The 21,147-nt window shown below is 34.7% G+C and overlaps 1 protein-coding gene across 6 annotated transcripts in view; it reads right to left on the minus strand.

The window, feature by feature from the left end:
• The window catches only part of LOC145279766 (regulator of G-protein signaling 17-like), a 644,014-nt gene that overhangs the window by 475,934 nt on the left and 146,933 nt on the right, over positions 1–21,147 (minus strand). For all 6 annotated transcript variants that reach the window (XM_080131076.1, XM_080131077.1, XM_080131082.1 and 3 more), the window contains one exon: positions 16,926–16,992. The gene's annotated coding sequence lies outside the window, so the exon portion shown is untranslated. The remainder of the gene's footprint in view (positions 1–16,925; positions 16,993–21,147) is intronic.

Consider the following 21,147-nt stretch of genomic DNA (forward strand, 5'->3'; position numbering starts at 1 on the left):
TGTATCCCCTGTTTCTCCTTTCATCGGATTATTTCGATTATTGATACTTATCGAAGATATTTCGATACAAAACCTATCTAAAAACACTGCCAGGCACATAAAGTACTTTCATGTGAAAGTTCATAAAAATCGGCCCCGCTATTTTTGAGTCCGTAGGGAACATGCACAAACACACACATAGAGAAAGTTCCTTTTATATAAAATGGAGATATGTAATATTACTGCTCACTGTATACTTACTCTGAAGAAAGAATAAGATTAATCTATTTATTAACTTCTTCTACAAGTTGTTGAAAGCTTCCTAAAAATTCTTCTGAAATTTTTTGCTAAAATTCTATTTATTTGATGATATATGAACTTTTGTGTTTTGCAATAGTAAGCCATTAACTTATTGTCAAAATTGCAATGTAACTCTTTGTGTGAACTGGTTTGCTCCTTACCATAATGTATAAATTGAACTCTTGATTTCTTAAAATATATCGCATGTACCTCATGTCCTATTTATAAGAGTCAATATTTTACTTTCTAAATAAAATGCATAACTTTTTCCTTTCAATTTGTGTATCTTAACCATTTTTTCAGTTATTACAAAGTATCAATTCAAGATTTAAAAAAGAAAAAGTTAGATACTCTGGGATTAACGTTAATAGCAAGACCACATGTAAATTCTGTTAATGACATTACCTTTGAAATAATAATTTTTTTCTTAATAGTATTAACTTTGATATACATTTACTTCTCCCTTGAAAATAATCATTATCAGTTAAATATTCTTTAAATAAATAAAAACAAATATGTCTTAATTTATTTGGTTGGTTGTTTTTGTTTTACGGCATATCAACCCTTTTCAGATTATTTAATGCTAAATCCAGTGATTTTGAAGAACAATTTTTTAAATAGAATATATTTGTTGTTTTTTTAAGTCGGTTTCTTTTAACCCATAGTTGGGACCCTAACAGGTACTACCACTCAGGGTCAGAGTGGAACTGAGAGCAATGACAATTAAAGGGTGGTTCCACTATCCCCAAAGCCCACAAGCTGGGGCCTCACCATCAGATATAGTTTAAGGTCATATGCAGGACACAATTTATTTAACTTTGTAGCAATTTAATTCTTTTGTAAAAAAAAATATCCTCCATTTTATTACAGTAAAAATATTGGTCAACTAAATAATCTCCAAATTGCTACAAAAAAAAAAAAAAAATGTCGCATTTTGAAATGTATTTATTTAAAATTGTACATGTTTAGTTGATGAGAAGATATAATTTGATTTTGGAACAATTCATTTTAAAATGAGTCAAATTTGGAATATTTTATCTCAGTATAATTAATCACCAGTCAACATTTTCTGCTGATCGAACGATCTATTTTTGGTAGTTGTGCAGAATTTGAACCAGACATAACCACGGCTATATTTCGATGGCCGTGACATAACTCGCCGCCCGCTCGGCTTTGCTTGGAACATGACGTCATGCGCTCAGATTTTATTGTAATCTGACATAAGACGCAGCAAAGAAACAGATGATCTTTGGGGAAAATATTGGGGGGGGGGAGAAAAAAAAATCAATGGGATCAGCCGAGAGCTTCTCAACAGTTATCCTTTTGAGTTTATGTGGAAACAGAAATTTAGTAATGATCCTTTTGTCTCCATCTTAAACCATGTATCGGAAAGCTATCTGATTGGGTTGGCGAAGTTTTTTAAGGAGTAGGTGAGTTGTTTTACCTTCCTAATGAATTAAAGCAAAGAACAAGGCACAAAAAAAAACACAAACTTCCTTTTCAAACAATAACAATGAAGAGTATTTTATTTGTAGCAGGAACTGGCAGGTCAGGCTGCTAAAAAAGGGAAAAATGAAAAAGTTTTTTTAAGGTCGGTCAGTACAGTGTCGTCCCTGGCTGGATAGCAGTTGTCTCAAATAGACCGTCAATACTATAGCGGGATGTCCGGTGGACAGGAGACGAAAGGGGATAGATGTTGCTACACTGGCGATCTGTATCTGACTGCTGACGTTCCCTTAAGACTTTTAGAGAACAGGTGAATCAATGCACCCTGTTAGCTGATTGGTCAGCCTGTGGCTGGAGAACTCAGAGGGGGAGGGGGGTATTGATTCACCAGAGAAAATAGTTCTCTATGACTGCTACAGTTTCTTCCACATGCGTTGTTTTGTCTCATCCCACTTTAACATCGTATAATACGATCGTATAAAAGTTTACCTAATCCTAAGGGAATATCCCGGCTATCTTAATTTAATTTAAAAAAAAAAAAAAAAAGAAAACGATTACCCAGCCTACAGGAAAAAAAATATTCAGGAAAAGAACAAAAAAAAGTTTACTTTACATTAGTTCCAAAAAAAAACAAAAAAAAAAAACTGCAAAATAAATATTACATGAAAAACACATACAAAATTGCTTGATTTTTAAACCTTTGTAAAAAAAAAAAAAAATTAAAATGCACAAAAAAATGGTTTTCTTATTAATTTTGTTCAAATTTGTTTGACAAAAAAAAAAAGAAAAATACAACTTTTTTTTTCACTTAAAAAAATTGTTACTAGAATACAACAAAAAATTGTTACACAAATAAAACAAAAAACTGTTACTGTAAGTCGGTGTTTCTTATTATTTTCGTTATATATATATATATATTTTTTCAGGTGATTTTATTATTTTTAAATGTTTTTCTTAAGTAGCGTTGTTACAAAGCCGGCATGTTTCGAGCAAAACCGAGCAGCCAGTTAATTACGTCTGGTTCAAATTCTGCACAAGTATCCTATTTTTAATGTATGTGAAAGGCGATAATATACGTACGAATACGAAATGTCTCAATGTGCCATTATTATTATAAATAATATACATAAAAATTAATGTAATTTGATTGCTTTTATATAAAGTAGTATGTAATGAATGAATTTATATAATAATGAATTTATAACAAAAATGGAGACGTAAATATATTAATATTAATAACAACTGTCATAATAAAATGGACTTTAAGTTCAAATTTATATTCATTAAAAAGTGAATAGAATATAAATACCACATGGTAAATCGATAAAACTAAAATATTTTTTCTTTCTTTTTTGTACAATGATGCAATTTACACAAAATTGAGATATTGCTTTTAAAAAAAGTAAATATATTTTGTAGTTGTGTTTTAATGTAACATTCACGGGCAACATGAATACATTGAGGACATCGTTAAGGCTAGTGAAAAGAAGGTGGGCTCCCTTTATTGTGCTAGAAAATGTACTCACACCTGAGAGTACCCTATACATTTACAAAACCATCATTCACCCATGCATGGAGTATTGTTGCCACATTCCAGCTGATTCATCTACCACCAGTTTCTCTCTCTCTCAAACATAATTAAAAAAAAGTCTCCAATTTAAATAGGTCCTGCATTATCAACCAAGTTCCAACCCCAGCCCCATCATCGCAATGTTGCATCCCTGGGTCTATTTTACAAGTACTTAAATGGAATGTGTTCCGATGAACTCATAACACTTTTGCCCCTTCAATGTATATACTCCCGACTAATAAGACAACAAACCCTCATTCTCTTCACTATTGAGGTCCCTTGATGCCGGAAAGCAATCTACTCTAATAGTTTCTTCTCTTGAACTGCTAGACTTTGGAATTTCTTCCGTTTCCTGCTTTCTTGTCTGTAGTGACATGCAAAAGTTTAAATGTAATGTGAACAGACATCTTACTACTCAACTCCCCACAATCCCCTTTTGCTTATTCTTGATAGCCTAAGACTTTAGATTTAAAATCGATCATTTCCACAATTGTGTGAATGTTAGTTCCAATTTTAAATTAGTTGGGGTTTTTTTTCTATGGCATTTCAAATACATCCTAAGATGGAGAATTGTTGCCATATCTGGGCAGAAGCTAACCTATCCTGACTTGACAGGGTACAAACTGGTTCATATGTTTAGTGTGTGATGTTTCTTTCTCCTTCCTCTTCTCACTGAAGATGTTGTGAGTCTATCTCTACTCTATCATTATCTTCATAGCATGTGCTCGACTGAGCTTCAATCTATGCCTATCCCATTGTAAAACATTTCCAACAAATACTTATCTTGCTTCAACCGCTGTCAACAATTTCCCTTAATTTTTATATGACTAAAACTAAACAAAAATTCTATGAGGAAAGTTTCTTATATAGAACAACCCATCTATAGGACACAATACCGTAGAACTGCTTACCAGCTGACTATAACATGGTCATTTCAAGTCTAATGTAAACAAGCTCTTGTTGAGCCATTCTCTTAAATAATAAAATTCTACCCAATTTCCATCATTAGAGATCATCACATTTTTGTTTCACAGGGCACTTTACATTCAATAACCCTTATCCTCAAGTGATCTTTGGGCCTTGATAAGCAGTGACCTATTAAAAGAAAAAAATACTTTTTGAGTTACTTTATTCCAATCTTATTCGTTTTAGTAAAAGTTTTTAATACTCCAAGTTCTAAATATCTCAAAATATCTATTTATGGTCTAAACTTTTGTTTAATTTTATCTAAATTAGTATTATAGTATTATGCAGTGAAACTTGGCCAGTAAGGGTTGAGGACATGCGTTGCATGGAGAAAAATGACATGAGAATGATGCAATGGGTATGTAATATGTTAAAGACATCAGAAGAATATTAAATCTCGAAGAAAAAAAAAAAATGACATCTTTGCTACTGCATCCATTGCCAAAGCAGAAGTGGCGAAGGTTTAAATTAAGGCTAGTCAATTGAAAAGTCAATTGTAGGCTTTATATGCAACACACACACACACATATGCAGATATTCAGATTGTTCTACCAGTCTAGAAAGTATTACACTCCTAACACAATCCTCTACTTATACAAGAGTCAAATATGGCCTAAGATAGAGTACTGTTTAAGATAGAGTACTGTTGCTACATCTGGAGAGTTCCTAAAAGCATCCTTTCCTGCCTTGACAGGGTACAAAACAGTCTTTGGAATTCAGTGGAGGATGACCCTTTTCGCTTCCCTACTCCCTCTTTCTCACAGAAGAAATATTGCAAGTCTATCTCTGCTCTATCAATACTTTTATGAAAGTGTTCGACTGAGCTCCAATCTATGATTCCACCCCATAAAATGTTCACAACAAATACTCGTCTAGCTAAAACAACCATCAACAACTTTTCTCATTCCCTATCTATGCCCAAAACTAAACAAAAATTTCATGAGCAGAGTTTCTTTCATAGAACTGTCCATCTGTGGAATGCAATATCGTTTGTCTGCCTTCCGGCTGACTATAACATGGTCATCTTCAAGTCTAATATGAAGAAATTCCTATTGAGCAGTCCTCTTAGATAATCTAGCTTTACCAAAGTTCTACCATTACTAATCATATTGTCTCACCATCTACCTAACATTTAACTTTATCCTTGAATGGCCTCTGGGCCTTGATAGCGGTGAACCTCCAAATAAAAAAAAAAGAAAAAATAGAGGAGAAATTTTAATGGCTACTAGACATCATCCTCGCCTGTCTAAAGTCTCTTTGTACCTAGGTTTGTCAAGACATTCTGATATGAGGACACTTCACCAAAGAAGAAAATCCTAACAAACTATTCAAAACTTCTTCCTTGAGTGGTTCGTAAATTTTCTTGCAAGATTTTAATTTACAAGGATACTACAAAGAAATGAAAATAAATTAGCAGTGCATATTATTTTTATCTAAAAGAGACAATAAAAACAAAATTGAAGTTATTTTGACTACTTTTTTTTAAATTTATGTAGTTTTTTTATTTACTTTTTTTTTAATATTTATTTACTTTTTTTTTTTTTTAACTAACTGCTAACCATGAAATTGTCAAAAGTCACAATCTTTTAAACAATTCAAGTATATTTGTTAATCTATGCCTGATCCGTTCAAATTTCAGTAATAAATGTCCAACATTTTTAATTTTACTGCTGTTTAATGATATATTTGGAAACTTTGGTGATCGTCTCATCAGTAAGAAGTATGATCCGAATGTGCATCAAACCGAACCGGATCTTTTCCTCTATTTTTATTAGTAAGGTTATCTCAAAGATAATACACATCAAAGCAATCTCCAGACTATTTTTGAACTGAAGAGTCATTTTTTTTAAATTACATTTTCACCTCAAACAAGGCACAGTGCCACTTTGATGTAGGAGGCTACTATAACGGATATGAGTTGCAGGGATACTATGTAAGGAGTTGAGCAGCAAGATATCTGTTCACATTACACTTGAACATGCATGTCAGTATAGTTGGGGAAGCAGGAAATCAGAAAAGAATTCCAAAGTCGAGCAGTCCCAGGGAATCAGCTATTAGAGAAAAAGGTTTTCTTACAACTCATGCTTCCTGTGAACATTAAGGCGAAGTACTTTCAGGTAATGTATCTTTAGCCATAGCTATTGGCTGTTGAGAAGGTTTCTTGTAATTATTGAAGGAAACAAGCTTAGTTTTGGCAGTATTGAATGTAACCATCCATTTTTGTCCCCATTCCACTACAGATTGGAGGTCTTCCTTTAGTGTTTCTGCCATTGCCTTAGATATGTGTTCATTCATTTTTCCCTCGTGCCTGTGATAGAGCATGGTGTCATCAGCAAATATACCAATCTCAGAGACAATTTTATTAGGGAGATCAATTATGAATATTAAGAATAATAAAGGTCCAAGGATCGACCCCTGAAGTACACCCACATTTATATCATATTGTTTGGTTGCACAACTGTCAAGGACAATCTGGATTCTTCTCTTATTTAAGAAGAATTTAATTATGTTAAGTATTCGTCCAATGATAATGTATGATCTGATTTTCCTGAGAAGACCATTGTGCAATACTCTATCAAAAGCCTTATATGTATCTAGGGCAACTGCCCTACCCTACCCTGCTTTGTCCAGTGTGTGGTATATATGTTCGGAGATTACAGTTAGTATATCTGCTGTAGAATGGGCTTGCCTAAATCTATATTGTTGGTCGGTCAGAAGTTTAGCAACTGTAAGGTGATGGACTAGAGCTTGATTAATTATAGACTCAAATATTTTGGCCAAAACAGGGAGGAACTATTGGGACGATAATTTCATGGATCAGTTCTTTCGCCAAAATTCTTGTAAACTGGTACGACAGAAGCAATTTTCAAGTAGTCAAGAAAAGCAAGACTCATTAAAGCATTTGTTGTAAAGTTTGGAGAGGACTGGAGCAACCTCAGCAGAGCATTTTTTTTAATAGTACAGCTAAGATGAGATTGGGTCCACATGATTTTGAGGTGTCTAGGTTTTTTATGATATTATGCACCTTAGGAGTGATTTTCAGATCATCTAATGTGGTGTCAGTCCACAAAGGAAAATCAGGGAGAGAGTGGTTTGTTGGGTCCAATATAGAGTTTGAAGCAAACCGACTGGCAAGCATGTTAGTCTTTTCGGTTATCGTACAAACAACGTCATGATTGTTTGATGGGGAATTGTTGATTGCCCATTATTTACTACAGTGTTGGAGATTTTCTAGGAGTCACAAGTTCCTAAATTCTGCGCTTTGATGAGTTTTTTGGTGGTTTCAGTGTATTCTCTCTTAGCTATCGCTATTTCTTTCTTACAAATGCTTCTAGCTTCAATAAACTTTTGTCTGTTTGCACTGGACTTAGGTCGAATAACTCTGCGGTATGCATGCTGTCTTTCAGCAATGGCAGCTGCACAAGTAGAAGTAAACCATTGGGGAGAGTGGGGTTTGCTATAGAACTGGGAACATTTTTTTTTTTTTTTATACACGGGGATCACCACTTATCAAGGCCCAGAAGGGTTATTGTGTGTACAATAATCAATGGGATAATATCATAGTAATAGTTGGTATTGGAGATTTGATAAAGTGTCTTACTTAAGGGGGCGATTAATCAGGAATTTGTTTATGTTGGACTTGAAGACATTCAAGTTGTAGTCAGGTGGGAAACAGGCAAATGAAAGAGAATTCCACAGGCGTGCACTTCTCAGAAAGAAGCTTTGTTCATGAAATCTACATTTTGATTTAGGCACAGATAAAGAGTGGGGGAAATTACTGACAGTGGTTTTAGCTAGAGAGGTGTTTATCATGAAAGATTGGCGAGCGGGGACCAGAGATTGGAGCTCGGATGAGCACTTACCATGGAAATAACGATAAAACAAGGACAGGCTAGCAACGTCTCTTCTGTGGGAGAGAGGTTGCAGGGAAGAGAAAAGGGCATCCCCCACTAAGCCACAAAGTCTATTTTGCACTTTTTCAAGGCAGGATAGGCTGTTTTTAGAAGCTCCAGCCCAGATGTGGCAGCAGTACTCCATCTTTGGATGTACTTGGCTTTTATACAGATAGAGAATTGCATCAGTAGTGAGATATCTTCTGGAGCGGTAGAAGGATCCCACCATTTTTCCAGCAGCCTGGGCAACAGACTTGATATACATGTTCCATTTCAGATCAGGAGTAAAGGTCAAACCCAGGAGCTTGTCAAAACATGAAGCCTCCCCAAGATGAGAGCTATCCATTTCAATTGATGCTAGATGAAGAACAGAGCGTTGATGATGTAAAGATAGGAGCTTGGTTTTAGATGCATTAAAAGTAACCAGCCACCTCTTACCCACTGTACCACGCACTCAAGATCAGAGGAGAAAGAATCAGAGAGATCTTTGTCATTTACAGCCTTTGATGTGTTGCTGTAGATGGTCGTGTCATCAGCATAGATGTCAATAAATGATTTAAGTATGTGTTTAGGGAGGTCGTTGATGTAGATCAGGAAGAGAATTGGGCGCAGGGGTAACCCTTGGAGGACTCCAGCATTAATACTGTGGGCCTCTGATTGCTGCCCATCAACCACTACTCTTATGAGCCTATCAGAAAAAAATGATTTAATTATTGAGAAAACATTTCCAGTTATACCGTAGCTAGAAATCTTGTGAAATAGGCCCTTATGCCATACCTTATCGAAGGCCTTTCATATGTCAAGAGCAATTGCCCTAGAAAGGAAGCCTTTGTCCAGAGATTCACAAATCCTATGGGATATAACTGTTAGTACATCAGCTGTAGATCTAACAGAACGGAAACCATATTGCATGTCACTAAGGAGGTTATTTCTGCTGAGGTGGTTGACTACTTCTTTATTTAATATGGATTCCAGTAACTTACGCATGACACACAAGAGACTTATTGGTCTGTACTGAGAGGGAGATGACTTATCACCTGAGTTCTTAAATACAAGGCATACTGACAAGGTTTTCCAGCATGTTGGAAAGCACTTCTCTTTAAGGCAATGCTTAAACAGTTTTGTAAGTAGGGGGGCAAGTTCTGGTTGAAGCTTTTTCAACACTATAATTGGAATGCCGTCAGGGCCAGTTGCTTTACTGGAATCAAGGTTCTTGATTAGTTTGGCGACCTCATGCACAGATATTTGTATGTTGGATAGTGTGTTGTCTGTTGTAGGAGGAAATACGGGGAGTTGATGACTTTCGTCGCAGAGGGTAGAATTAGCTGCAAAGTTCTTGGCAAATAGTTTGGCCTTGCCTGATGCTGATGAGATGACCTCAGGTCCACTCATGATGGTTGGGATAGTACGCACGCTTCTGTTCAGGATCCTGTTTGCTATTTGCCAAAACTGGTGGGAACCAAGCCGCTGATCAGCTACTTTGGATTTGACAGACTGAGCATATAGCTCTCTTGCATTTTTTATTACTCTTTTACAGTGGTTGCTGGCAGTCCTGAAAGCAGCTTCAGTCTCAGTACATCTATTACGTTGGTAGCTATGGAAAAAGTGATTTCTGTGCACAATGGCAGCAGCACATTCTGGGGAGAACCATGGCTGGCTGTTAGGTTTTTGTTGGAATATTTTGGATGGTATGAATCAGTCTATGCCTACAATTAAGCATTCGGTCAGGTCTGATACTGTCGAGGACACATCCTTTTTAAACATGGAATGCAGAGGTACATCAGATATGAATGTACGGAAGCTATCCCAGTCAGCCATAGAGTATCGATATACAGTATGGTCGAGAGGTACATCTGAAGACTTATTGTATTTCATTTTTATCTTAACTGATACGACGGAGTGGTCGGAGGATCCCAGGGGAGATAGAACAGAACATGAACATAGCTCAGGGGAAGTTGTGAGAAAAAGGTCTAGAGGGCTTACATACTGACCAGCAATATCGGGCACACGTTGGGTTCGTGAACAATCTGAGTGAGGTCATAGGCAATGGCAAAATCATGACAAAAACTCCCCTCAACATCTGTCTTATTTGAGTGGGTCAGCCATTCCACATTATGGACATTGAAGTCACTGCAAATGTGAATGTAAGCCGAAGGATGAGCAGACAGGATGTGGTCAATTTTCTCAGATATAGTCTTAAAGACAGTAACCCCGCGGTTGTGGGGGCGATAGAGGGCAAATATAAATGCGGTGATGTAAGCAAGTGCAACCCGGAAGCACATATAAGGTAAATTAGGGTCTTCTCTGGAGATATCTCTATCACACGGAAAGCCATCTTTAATGTAGGCGCATATTCCATGTCCATGGCAATCTTGGGGGTCGGATTTAGATGTTAAGTTAGAGTATACTTTTATTATGAACTCATCTAAGGAAGGGGTCAGCCCTATGCCAGTTTCGCTTAGAAAGAGTAAGTCCAGTTTCGTCTCCTGTAATTGGGTTTCACCCTCTGAAAGGTTGGAACATAGACTCCTAATGTTGGAGAAGGAGACATGGTAGTAGGGGTCTATGTAGGAGGATGGGGTTCTAGGTTTATTCATGTTTTTTTTTAGATATTTTATGTTGAGTTTTTGGGGTTTGTGGAACAGGTCTAGAGACTTGGTTAGAGTAGGACAGAACGGGAAAGTAAGAAAGAGAAAGACAGGAATTTTTTTTTATTTTTATTTTTTGTAGCACATGATAAGGTAAAGCTGTAACAATTACCCACTAGTATGGCATCGAGAGGCCCCACCAGAAACTACTGCATGGTCCAGAATCCATTCACCAAATAGCAATATAGGAGCCCCAGTACTTTACACCTGCTGATAGGACAGCCTCCTTAGTGGTTAATCCAAGGTTCGGGTCCCTGACTATCAGGCAGGTAATGTCAGCCCAGATGAAACGTTTACCTCCAGCACCCTTACTAGTGACGTGACCACAAGAATAGACATAGTAACAGAATAATTTCCGACATCTCAGGCTACTGTTCACAAAGTATTACCGACCTGGAAAGCAGCTTTTTCTTCACCCTTTGTCAGAAAAATCACTCATTGGAAATGGGGACTGAGGGACAAAAAAGGAAAAGCGAGAGTTACTAGAGCTGCCGATAACACAACCACAGTGTATTATCTACTCTCAATTAAAAAAAAAAATTGAAGAAGGACTTATTAATATCTACTTAATATAAGTCCGTTATTCCATTCCCAGTTTAGAACGATATTTGAAAATAGTCTCCCCTCCCATAATTATGCATGGATTTTTTTAACTTTATCTAACCTCGATAGAGAATGATTCGAGCATTCTAACTTTACTTTATAAGTAAGCTTCAATTGCTGCTTCGAACCATTCAGTGGTCTCATTTACACACTGTTCGGCAGGAAGAGAAAAAATATTTCCCCATGGGCATCTCTGATGAGATCCCTGATGGCTTTCCAGTCAGCTTTCTTATCGTTGTCGTTTTGAGGAATGGCTCTTTGAGTCAAGAATTTAGGGCAATTTCTACCATTATCACAGCATGATCAGCATTCCCAAGTGAGTTATGGGCATTCGTTACACAACCATCATGTATTCTGAAATCAGCAAAGTGCTATAAAGGGATTGTGTCAGAGTTATTGATAGTTTTGCACGATGTATCCAGGTGTGCATATCATTGAATGGCGCTAAAATAAAAACTATTGAGCATTCATGACTGAAAATAAATCGGTCAGATAGATTATTTTCTGGAAGCAATTAACTCTAATTACATTTTATTTTCATCAACAATAATGACCAACATTCAACAAAAGAAAATGGCCATTCAGAATTAAATATTGATTTTGTAGGATGGAAGCTTTCCATTATAAAAGCTGAGAAACTGATTAACTTAATTTTATATATTAGAGGAGAGAAGAATAGAACAGAAGAAAAGAATCTATATGTACGAAAGTGTAGAGACAGAAATATCCACGATTATTGTAAGTTCACTGTGTGTAACAGAGTCTTGGTCATTGTCAAAATATCACATTAGAATGTAAACATTCACGAGAAACACTCGTCTAGCTGAAACCACTATCAATAATTTCCCCCACTTTTTATCTGTGCCTAAACCTAAACGTCGATTCCATGAACAAAACTTCTTTCTTAGAACTGCACACCTGTGGAACTCTCTCTCATGTTTACCTGCTTTCCAGCTGACTACAATATGGTTTTCTTCAAGTCCAACATAAACAAATTCTTGATGAGCCGTTTCACTTAAGTAATCCAATTTACCTAATTTACACTACTAACGATTGCTATGATATTGTCCCATGACTACTGTACACTCATTAACCCTTATCCTCGAGTGGCCTCTGGGCCTTAATAAGTGGTGACTTGGTGATCACTGTGTATAAAAAAAAAAAAACACGCTCCTCTACTGAACCAGATATATTGAGCACTTGGCTTATCTCTGGGCTTTTATTGTTAGTGAAAGAGTTTATTATGTTGTGTAAGCCACACTAGATTTAAAAGTTTTGAATGGGCATCACTGATACTTAACATTGTCAACCAATCAACAACGCTCATGCTTGCCTACAACAGGTAAACAGCCATAATGTATGCATGCATAATGTATGGTTGCATTTAGTATACGTGCGGGATGGTTATATTTTCTTTTAATTTTCACAGTTGACATGTCATTGGTCACTGTATTCACATGAATGGTCCGGTTACCATGGCTAAAGAGAACAGCTGGCGAATTAGATCTTCATCATGATACACAGACAAGTGTTTCTATATTTACTGCAAGGTAATCTGTGAGAAGCAGAGAGAATCTATTTTTATACGAGGCAATGGACCAATACATGTGGCCGATCAAAATCTGAGTATTGTAATAATATCTGTCTATAATACATTAACTTTTTTATGTCCAATCTAATTGAGTAGGCTCCTTAGCAGGAGGTGACGTCACACCCACACAAGCCATATCAGTCTTTAGTTTTAGTTTTTTATTAATATTACCTATAGCATTATATTAGAGTAGTGCATATGTAATGAAGAGTTTACAGTGAAGCAAATGTTGCATTAACAACAGGAGGAGCCAAAAAGTGGGTGTTCACTGTAGTACAACATTATAATTCTAAATTTAAGCCTGTAAGCGCTGATAATTGCTTGAAAAAATTTACAAATAAATGAAAAACTAAACAGTAAACATTGTTCAAGCCCAATTCTTTTTCTTTGTTATTATATTGCCATCTGAAAGTTATATGTATTTTAAAATTTCTAAAAGGGTAAACATGTCCAGTAGCTAAACCCAATTGAGTTGCCATACTCTATTAAACATGTGAAGCTAAATTTTTCAGAAAGAATGCCAAAATGGCCAAATTGTTAACTATAGCCAGATTTTCACAAACAAAAAAAAGTCAAATTGGAAAAGCAAACAGTGTGTGTGTGTGTGTGTGTGTGTGTGTGTGTGTAAATATATAAACATTTATGTATTTTACACATCAGTATAGTTATATTTTGTGTGCTGGTGCAGATTGGTGATGTTTTAAACAAACGCATTTCATACATATTTATATATTGAAGAGTTTCCCTTTGAAATAATTGCATATTATTAATTATGATTTTTTTCTGAAAAAAAAAAAAAAATAAAAATAAAAAAATATGGAATTTAATTAAAAGTAATATGTTACGAAAATAAAATAATTGGTAAAAAATAAGTTTGGTTATTTTGTACCAAATTTTCTGTTTCGCCAAAATAAATGCAAATATTTAGGAGCTAACCTCTTCAATTTAATCCAGGAAATTTAATAAAAGAAATATGTTGCAGAACTAAAATTGTTGGCAAAAATAAGTTTGTTTTTTTTTCGTTCAATAAACATCTATATTTTATTTTTTCGGCATCATGATAAAAAAAAAACAAAAAAAGAATGAAAATATTTGAGAGCTAACCTCTTCGATTTAGTCTAGAGTAAATTCCACGTCATTATAATTATATTTTGTGTGCTTGTTTAGATTTGTGATGTTTTATACTGATGCCTTTCATATATATCTATATATTGAAAAGTTTAGCTTCCAAATAACCACATGTTTAATATTACGATTTGTTCCATGAAAAAAACAATTTTAATTATGGAAATTTATTAAATGAAATAGGTTGTGGAAATAAAATAGTTGGGAAAAATAAGTTCCTTTTATTTCGTTAAATAAACTTCCATCTTTTTTCTTTAGCTATAAATATTGTCAAATAGCATGGAAAAGATAAAATAATTTACAAATAAACTTCCATATATGGTTAATTTTATTTGTTTATTTTTCTGAAGAAATTTTAATTTAGAACGCAAACTCTTCAATATATAAATATATATATGAAATGCGTCAGTTTGAAACATCATCAATGTACACGTAGTGTGTCTAATGGTATAAAAATGCAATTGCAGGAGCTGTTCAATTTAATTGTTTTTTTTTTAAAGCATTCTTTTATAAGGCGAAGAATTGGATTTTGTGATATGAGAATTTATGGATCCCAGCCTATCAGAATGGATGGACTTTGGCATAGGAGCCTTTATTATTTATGAATCAGAAACTGGAAAGATTATGTTAGGTCTATGTATGTAATAGCCAGTTACAATCAGTGTAATAACAGAATCTGTAGAATGTGTAGAATTCGTTCTGGTGACAACTGATAGCAGTGGTAGAACTAAGTATTTAGAGAGAAAAATAGGGACTCTTTTCTCAAAGATGTTGCGATTGAGATGGTGTTGCTCATAGGATGCAATGTAGCATTTTATTATCACGACTAAATGTGTCTAAAATGTGTTCAAAAGCTACATGAGAGAGTGGCTATTAGTCTAGATGCATTGAATTTGTATGTTGCATCTGTTGTCGCAAACCTATGATACTTTGGTCCAGAGAGGAATTTCTGCAGTTATTTTATTATATATGGAAATTACTGTATATAGATAGAAGTGAAAAAGATTTCTTTTTCCATCTAATTTGAATGTGTTTGTAGTATTTACAGACATATATGTCAATTAACTGAAAAAAAGGGATCTTTCTGTACAGAAACATTAAAAATATTAGAAAGTGATTGGGAGTAAACAAACTAAGAGAGAGATGGGGGACTGTTTCAGTTAGTTATAAATTACGACTGTTTAGAACAATTAAAACAGAAATATTATAAACATAACTCTAGCCCAGAACTAATTCTTTGAAAAGTAGTTTTGCATCAATTATGCTTTATTTTACAAAAATTCAAACCAAGATATAATGCTAATAAAGATTATCCATATCATCATCAAAATCGATGACATGATTTTTAATTCTAGAAAATGTCAAAAAACTTAAGGCATAAACTAATTAAAGGAGTCTTAGGAAGAAATTGAAATTCAGGGAATCTTGTTTAATTTAGTGTCTTATGACTAGGGCTATGACAAGAGAATATTCTGTTCATTATTTTGACTCTCGAGTATATATCAGTTAATATCTTATGTTTTTAAATAGAGTGATGTGGTTCTCGATTGTCTAATTGTGTCGGATATATACTCGAGAGTCAAAACAATGAAAAGAATGTTCTCTCGTCATCGCGCTATTAATGACCATGGATCAAATTCAATGCAAATATGAAAAATTTGAATTTTCAAATAGGAGGTTGTGCCCAGATTATTCTCTCTAAGAAAACATTTAAAATCCTCCAAAGGATATTTATCAATTGATGTGTAATGCTTAGTGCTAAAATTTCACAAAAATCAGAGGTATTTGAATTTTCATAAAACAACTTCTGCCTTCTCTTTGCTGCAGTTGCATGAAAATAAATTGAACTAAATATAATTAACATTTTCCACTCTTATGCCCAGCAGCTGTGTTCCAAAATCTATAATGATCAGTTAATTAATTTAAGAGTGAATCCTGTACATACAAATTAATACTTAGATAGAAGTATGCCTGTTTTGTATAATCTAATTTATAAAACTAATTACGTTTGTCTGTCTGTCTGTCTGTCTCCATATTTTCAAACTATCTTCTGAAACTAAAAGTCACAGTACAGCGCTAAGGGCCTTAAATGATTGGATTTTTTATGAACCGTTCTTTTATGGTTAAAATAGATTTTAAGGAGTCAAAAAAGGATAAAATTTGAAAAAAAATCATTATACATTTTGTACATTCATCTTAAGTTTATTTTTAATTAGTTCATATGCGTGTCACGTTGGTACAGTGGTAACGTCATCAGCTTTGAATGCTAGTTTTGTTTTTGGTTTCGATTCTAGCTGATGGCGCCCGAAAACTTTTCTTTTTACTTTTGAAATCACAACTCTATAATAATATATATGAAATCTGGACAAATTAAAATATCATATTTAAGCATATTTTACAATCGTGCAAAGCTGCCTCTCTGCTGGTTATATACAGGGTGTCTGTAAAGTTACTATACAGTCTTATTGTTACAAATAAATATTTTAATACAATATCTTACTGTACTGTTAATATATTACAGGGTGTCTTGTAACTTGTAAGACTGTATAGTAACTTTACGGACACCCTGTATATTATATATATATATATATATATATATATATATTAGGTTGAGAGGAAAGTTCTTGTGGAATTTTAAATTTTGATTTACAATGATGAATTTTCAAATAAGTTTACACTAAAATACCTCTATAAAATGCAAGCTTGCATCTAACTGCCCTCATGGGGAGGCAAGTAAATCAGGATATACTTAGTTTCTTTAGAGTTTAAAAAAAATGCTTCCAATTTAATCAGAGACAACTCACCTGTAGAACTGCATTAAATCCAAATACTTAGTGCATATAACGAAGAATTCCAAGCAAATATGGATGACTGCAAAAAGAAAAAAAAAAATAACCAAATTAAAAGCTAATAAAAACAATTGCATGAAAAAATAATTAGCTTATTTTTTTTTCAGGAGAAAACCAGTTCCTTTCGTGCAACAAAACATATTCCCTTTTCCCTTTTCTCATTCAAAATCTGTTAGAAATGACGGTCCAAACTTCAGGAAAACTCCTGCTCATAGAATACTGTAACAACACTGACAAAATTAGAGACCAACAAGCTCTCTCTCAACTGCTTAAATCGTTCTGCCTAGCTGCATTTATTGTCTTTTTAAAGTCGGTTGGTGTCTATGCAGCAAAATTAATTCCAACCACAAAAATCTGCAATGCTCCTAACAAACAGCTGCATGACACACAAAGCATCTGACATGATATGAAGTCAGTAAGTGTCCATCTACTGTCACAAAATCAACTTATTGGAATTACTTTTTTTTTCATTCAATGACTTAAATTGGTCATCCTTATGTGCTACATCAATCAGAGTAGACCAAAATCAGATGGAGTAATTTCTAGACCATTAATTGAATGCAGCAAAACTTCTACAACTTTAAATTCTTTGAATATTTCTGGTGATATATGTTTGATACTCTCAATGTTCCTCCACCCTCAAGCATTAAGTACAAAAAGAGAAGAAAAATATAATGAAAAAAGTTTATCAGTAGAATAATGAAGAGGAAGTTATTCACCAACTTACACAAGAGAAAGCAAAAATAGGATTGTTGGTCAGAGTGTGGCTGTGATTTCAGATAAAGGGACCAGACGATGAGTCAATGTATTTACAGTTATTCTACGGGCAGTTTTAGGTGTAGGAATGGGTTTTGTGATGATCAGGGACAGTTTATTGAAAGTCATAGGTTTGTGATGATTGACAAGAGAATTGAGAGAGTTGCGAATTGGAAATAGTCAAAGGCAGGTTGTGGTTCAAAGCAGTTGGAGAAATGAATTCATCAAATAATGACAAAGAGGCCTCAATAGACTTTTCCCATAATGGTGTCATACACATACCTGGAGTGCAACTAATATTTATAGAAATACAGAAAGTGTTGGAGTCAGTTTTGTTTTATTTTTGATACTTGTTAACTTGTGTGCACCACCAGAACAGCTGCCAATGTGACTGCAACATGGTCAGAAGAGAAAATGAAGGAGAAGACTATGAAAACAACGTTAGGGGTCAGTGGTTGTCGAATGAGGGCAGCAGGTGGTCTTACATAAGGCTTTGCCTAAAAGGTTACCAATCTGATTTTTGATTAAGTAAAAAAAAAAAAAAGCCTTCCAAACATTTTTTGAATCAAAGCCAAAGAATTGGTACTTTGACCCAATCTGAAAACTTGCTGGTCATTGTCAGAAGGTCAAGGTTGCTGATAGTTTTTATTTTGAAGAATAAATGTTTTTTATATAAATTCTTGCTTAAGATATCATTAACACAATGCACACACCTTTTTCAATAATTAACAATTAAAATATTAGATTGGAGCTAAAGCATATCAAAGCGGGCTGAATAGAAACTCAGAAGTTATAGCAGAAAAGATTCCGGTTGATTAGTCAGAAGGCTCCTTTTTCAGTCCCAGTCTTAGGTTAGTTTTTCTCCTGAGGCATATCAAATAGATCCTAAAATGGCTACATCTTTGGGGTGGGGGAATGCTCAGAGCACTCTTTCTTACCTTGACAGAGTACAAAACTGACTTTGAAATCTAGTGGGTGATGTCAATTTCTCCTCCCTACTACCACTTTCTCATTGAAGAGATGTTGCGAGTCTATCTCTGCTCTATCATTATTTTCATGCAAGGTGTTAGAGTTAGTTTGAATCTATGCAAACCCCTCACACATGTAAAACATTAAAAACTTGTCTAGCTATAACCACTGTCAACAATTTCCCTTACTTTCTATCTATGTCTAAAACTTAATGAAAAATCCATGAGCAAAATTCCTTTTCTTAAACTATAACATGGTCGCTTTCAAGTCCAATGTAAACAAGTTCTTGTTGAACCATCATCTTAAATAATAAAATTCTACTCAATTTCCACCATTACCGATCATCTTAGTGTTGTATTACTGGTCACCTGACATTCATTAGCCTTTATCCTCAATTAGCCTTTCGGCTTTGATAAGTGGTGACTCTCTAATCTAAAAAAATCCTTTTCAGGTTACATTATCCATTTTGGTAAAAGTTTTTAATAATGTTTGTGTGTGTGTTGGGGGGGGGAGTTTAAAAAAAGTTTTGGTAGGTAAGTAGGATCGAACCCGAAGCCTTGAGGCGAAGTTCGAAAATAAAGTGTGAAAAAAACGCGACACGTTAACCGCTCGGCCAGCAAGAAAGAGTAACTGAAACACGTTTTAATTTATTTAAGTAGAAACAGAATTGACAGGTGTTTGCACTTAATTACTTAATAAGGTCAAATATTAGTAGCGGAGTTAACTTTTACTGCAGGGCAGTTTTTAAGTAATGGACTGCGGTATAGTTTTTTGGGGTTTGTTTACCCAACTTTGGCTGGTTTTGTTTCCCCAAGATGTTGGGGAGAAACCAGCTCCCCATAAAAAGGGGATTGTCCAAATTGAATAGCAATTGTCTGATGTAAGGAGAAATTCCGCATTTATCAAACCTGATTGCTTTCGGAAACAATGCCAGTTTCGAATTAGTTTCGCTTTTATACGAAAAAGCCAAATCAACATGTGGCGATCGAAAAAAAAATCTCGAAAATAGCATGTAAAAATCAGGCAAATTAAAGATGGACGCGACCCTCATTCTTAAGTCGTAGATATTATGATTTAGACAGCATATAAAAAGTTTTAAGAAGGAGTGAGCTGACCGAGCGCCCCCTCTAAGAGCCTTTTGCGGACATACAGAAAAAGTGCACACATTAACACACACACATTTTTCCTTTTATATATATAGATGGTGTAAATTTTTGTTTGTCTTAATTAGTTTTATGGCATTGTCTAGTGATACCTAGTCAGTAAGTGTTGAAGACATGCGTTGCCAGTGGACATCCAAACAGTTTAAAAGTCACTGGATCCATCATTGTTGTTGATCTTCGAAGGATTATCCCCACTTGAGCAGCGAATGTGTGAGAGGACCCAATTCTAGCATACATTACCAACAGGAATTTAAATCTATCTTTCAAGGATTTTTTCACGCAAGTGCCAAGTCACAAAAAATATATCATTGTCACTTAAGTCTTAATCGCAGGCAGCATGTTTCGTCTGTGCTTCTGCCCTGTGAAATAATATCAGAAGGTTGTAAAAATGCTATATCCAAGTTTAAAGTTGAAGTGATAGATGCTTGATCAGGGAAAGAGGGTTGGGGGAAAACAGAGAACTGAAAATATCTCAGGTCAGAGTCCGACCACTTGAGAGATATTTTCTTTGTTTGAAAAAATAAGTACCTTACTGAATTGGAAAGTCACACTGAGATCAGCCTTTGTGAGAAAAGCAATATCCAGGGTTATTTACTCATAAGCTTCCATGAATAGAGATCATCTAGATGTTATCTTCAGTGGATGTCACAAGTGATCAAACTCTTGTCAGCTGAATAGTAACCACTAATAAAAGTCCAGAATCAGTCATGGGTGAAAAGATTCTAGGAGATGGAAAGAGGAGGAAATGGAGCAAGTTAGAGCTATATGTTTGAGGTGAGCAGTTGCTTTCCTGAAAGCTGCTGATCAGTTGGACTGGTGTGTCTCTTTGGATAGGTTAAAGTCCTTGGGACTTTTGGCTGAAGAACCATGTCAATGGGGTTTGTATGTTTTGGTCTGATCAGGCAAAACTCTTATTCTGCAAGTCTGCTGTTTAACCATAGGAAAGCAGGTACCACTTGCATTATAAAAAAAAGAAAGAAAAGGAAATAAACATTAGTATTTGTTTATAAATTGGGTTCATGATTTTTGTTTTGAAGGTAGAATTTCCTGGCACAATGAGTGGGGTGACCATGGCTAGTGCAATGAACACATGATATCATGTACATAGATGTACATTTTTTTTTTTTTTTTACATAGCTTATTATACTTTACTATGTTATTTTTATTTGGCCAATGAATTAAATTGGTTCAATATAGCTTGATTAATTGATTTAATAGCTTAAGTATCTACTCTAAAAGAGTATTCTTCAGGCAAAGTCATCCATAGACAATTTATTTATTTAAAATAT

Source organism: Euprymna scolopes, chromosome 7 (assembly GCF_053919585.1).
Source record: "Euprymna scolopes isolate OS-2025 chromosome 7, ASM5391958v1, whole genome shotgun sequence".
Lineage (NCBI taxonomy): Eukaryota > Metazoa > Mollusca > Cephalopoda > Sepiida > Sepiolidae > Euprymna > Euprymna scolopes.